The sequence below is a fragment of the Macrosteles quadrilineatus genome, unplaced genomic scaffold (genome assembly GCF_028750875.1).
Source record: "Macrosteles quadrilineatus isolate MER2022 unplaced genomic scaffold, UCM_ALF_1.0 Scaffold_7__1_contigs__length_78375512, whole genome shotgun sequence".
NCBI lineage: Eukaryota > Metazoa > Arthropoda > Insecta > Hemiptera > Cicadellidae > Macrosteles > Macrosteles quadrilineatus.
In genome coordinates, this window is record NW_026542600.1 from 8,675,857 (window position 1) to 8,679,432 (window position 3,576).

Here is a 3,576-nt window from a genome sequence, read left to right on the forward strand (position 1 = left end):
CGAGGCCATCCTGCGGGGAGTGCCAGCGGTGCCTGCCGCACCTGGCATGGCTCATGCAGAGGCTATAGTTACATCGATGATGGGGCTGATTGCCTCGGCTTGTGATGAGTCAATGACCCGCAAGAGACTCCGTTGCGATAGGAGACCCGTATACTGGTGGACTGCAGAGATCGCGGATTTGCGCCGAGCTGCTTTGAGAGCTAGACGACTCGCTACCAGGGCCAGGGCACCCTTGGATAGACGCCGTAAGCTGGAGAGCTACAAGGTGGCGAGGAAGTCTCTCCGCCGGGCCATCAACCGGAGCAAACACAATTGCTGGAAAACACTAAGGGATGATGTCGATTCTGACCCGTGGGGCCTGGGCTACAAACTAGTAACCAAAAAACTCACCACTCGCTCGTCTCCACCTTCCGTCATGGAGGGGGCCGCTATGGAGAGGGTCGTCAAATCCCTTTTTCCGGATCATATTCTGCGCCCACTGTGTGAGTTTGAGATGATGGACGATGTCCCACTCTTCACTCATGAGGAGCTGGAGACTGCCGTTTTATCCCTAAAAAACAACAAGGCTCCTGGACCTGATGGGGTACCTGGCGAGGCTCTTAAGAAGGTTTTTTTCAATCAATCCCCTGATTCTTCTGAGCATGTACAACGCCTGCCTAGCAGAGGGGGTATTTCCGTTGTGCTGGAAAAAAGCTAGGCTCGTGCTCGTAGGGAAGGGGAAAGGAGACCCAGAATTACCGTCCTCTTACAGACCCCTTTGCATGTTGGATACGGCTGGGAAAGTCCTAGAGAAGTTGATCCGTTCCCGACTGAATTCAGCCGTGGTTGCTGCGGGGGACCTGAGCCCTCGCCAATACGGCTTCAGGAAGGGGCGATCAACGGTCGACGCTATTGAGGAGGTGAAGCAAGCCGTGATGAGAGCTGAGGATTTTAATCACTACTCTCGTAGGGTTGTGCTGCTCGTTACACTCGATGTGCGAAACGCATTCAATTCTGCAAGATGGTGCGATATGCTGGAGGCTCTGGAGAACAACTTCCATGTCCCGGCATACCTCATGCGCATTATAGAGGATTACCTCCGGTTCCGCCTCCTCATGTATGATACTACAGAAGGCCCGCGGACGATGAGTGTCACTTCTGGTGCTGCCCAAGGTTCCATACTCGGCCCGGACCTCTGGAACGTTGCCTACGACAGCCTCCTTAGGTCTGAAATGCCTGAAGAAACCGTTTTAGTTGGGTACGCAGATGACATTGCAGCTTTAATAGCTGCTCGTAGTGTTGAGCTGGCCCAGCTAAAATTAAACCGAGTCATGCGAACTATAAACGCATGGATGGCAGATCACGGTCTCTCACTCGCGCTGAACAAAACTGAGATCGTGATTCTGACCAAAAAGCGGATTGACACCATTGTGCCGTTGAGGGTGGGGGACGTTGAAGTCCAGTCCGTTCGTGCCGCCAAGTATCTTGGTGTCATGGTGGACTCTAAGCTTAGCTGGCGGGACCAGATATTCCGAACGGCGGACAAGGCCGCTAAGGTGATCTCTTCTCTTAGCCGGTTAATGGCCAATGTCGGAGGTCCTCGTTCCAGTCGCAGAAGGCTGTTGATGTCTACAGTTCAGTCTGTGCTCCTGTATGGTGCGGAGGTGTGGGCAGACGCGCTCAATAAGGAGGTGTATAGGATGCGGCTTGCCAGAGTGCAGCGTCAGGCAGCACTCAGGGTAGCATCCGCCTACCGAACAGTGTCTGAACCTGCCATCTTGGTGGTTGCTGGAGTAATCCCCGTGAAACTTTTGGCGGCGGAGAGGAAAGCGATTTATCAGCGGCGTGGAGAGGACCATGCAAAAATGGAGGAGCGCAACCGCACCTACCAGCTCTGGCAGGAGAGCTGGGAACAGGAGTCGCGGGGACGCTGGACCAGGAGACTAATTCAGGAAGTCCAACCATGGGTTGACCGACGGTATGGTGAGGTGGACTATTACCTTACCCAGTTTCTGACAGGTCACGGGTTTTTTCGGTCGTACCTGTTCAGGATGGGCAAAGCCGTGTCACCTAATTGCATCTACTGCCCAGGCACTCCCGACGACGCGGAGCACACCTTCTTCCGCTGCCAGCGTTGGGAAGGTTCCCGCCTGGAGGCTGAACAACATGTAGGGCAGTTGTTGGTGGACACGGTCATTCCGATGATGACGGAGGGTGAGGACAATTGGACCTGTATGTCACATTTCGTCCAGGATATTCTCCGCACAAAGAAGCTAGAGCTTGACCGAGATGCAGTCTAGGTCATAAAGAAATTGAATGCCAGAAACGGCGCGAGCCCTGAGGGCTTAGGTCACACGTTGACCTGACCTGAAGTAATGTGACAAAAAATCCCAGGTCTGTGTCCAACAGAGTAGAGGGGGTTTTTTAGTGAGTAGTCTGACAAGCTCAGGAGTCTCACACTACAGGCTGGCTACCTGTGTGCGTAAAAGCATTTTTACCTCCTCTCCCTTATAAAAAAAAACTACTTTTTTTTGGACAATCATCACTTTTATAACTGTACGGTACCGGTACCATCAAAGCTAAGCTTTAATCTATAAATACAGTAATTTTTTGACACAAATTGGTAAAATAATCCTAGTGTATTCGACTCAAACAAAGAATTAAATAGCAATAATAGCAAGAAGTAATTAATAATATTTCATATTTTATTATAACGTCTTATAAAATCAAATACAATATAAAACAGATATTTCACAACTATTAATAAAATTGATTATGGAAAATTTATCATAGCAATTTTAGCATTTAGCAATCAATTTAAACCGATTGAGTCACACATGACAGGTTTTCCATGATATGTACCTATGCATTTTTTTAAGTTTTTCCATGATTTTAGTTAGCTTTCCATTGTTATGATAACTTTTGTTTTACCCTAAAATTACCCTCTACCATTACCCTAAACTTTACCCTAAGACTAGTAAATTACCCTAAAAAACGGTAATTACCCTAAAAGTGGCAACACTATGCCGACTTTTTCCACAACTTTCTTCTCCGAAACCATGTCGCTGACGTCATGCTCACCTCTGATTGGTCAGAGAGGTTACAAAAAAACCCAAAAAAACTAAGCTTGATGCTCGAGGGAAGTCGTAAGAAGAACACGGGAAGTTATGAAGAAGCAAAACTGAAGCAGGCTGCACTCTATGGAAAAAACAGAGAAGTAGTTTTACTTCCTCTCCCCCGGTCGTCTGTCGATGCATAATCCCAATGTTTTTCCAAAGTCAATGTTAGGTCTGTGTAACATAAATGGGATCTCCCACTTCCAGTATCCGAAATCGATGCTACAGCACAGCCACCTTTAACTCCAGGCCGCGGCCTTCGAAGTGGCAACATCGGAAGTAGGGTTGTAACAGCTGATTTGTTTGGATGCAGCTAATAGTAATTTGTGTATTTTAAGCTTGGTTGCTGGGCTAGGAAAATATTGACTCCACTTTAAAAGTACAAAAATTTATTTAAATATTGCTTTGGTTTTCAATTCTACATGTTTTATTTTCAATCTTCCAATAAAATTATGTTTACACATTTAAATTTTATTGAACA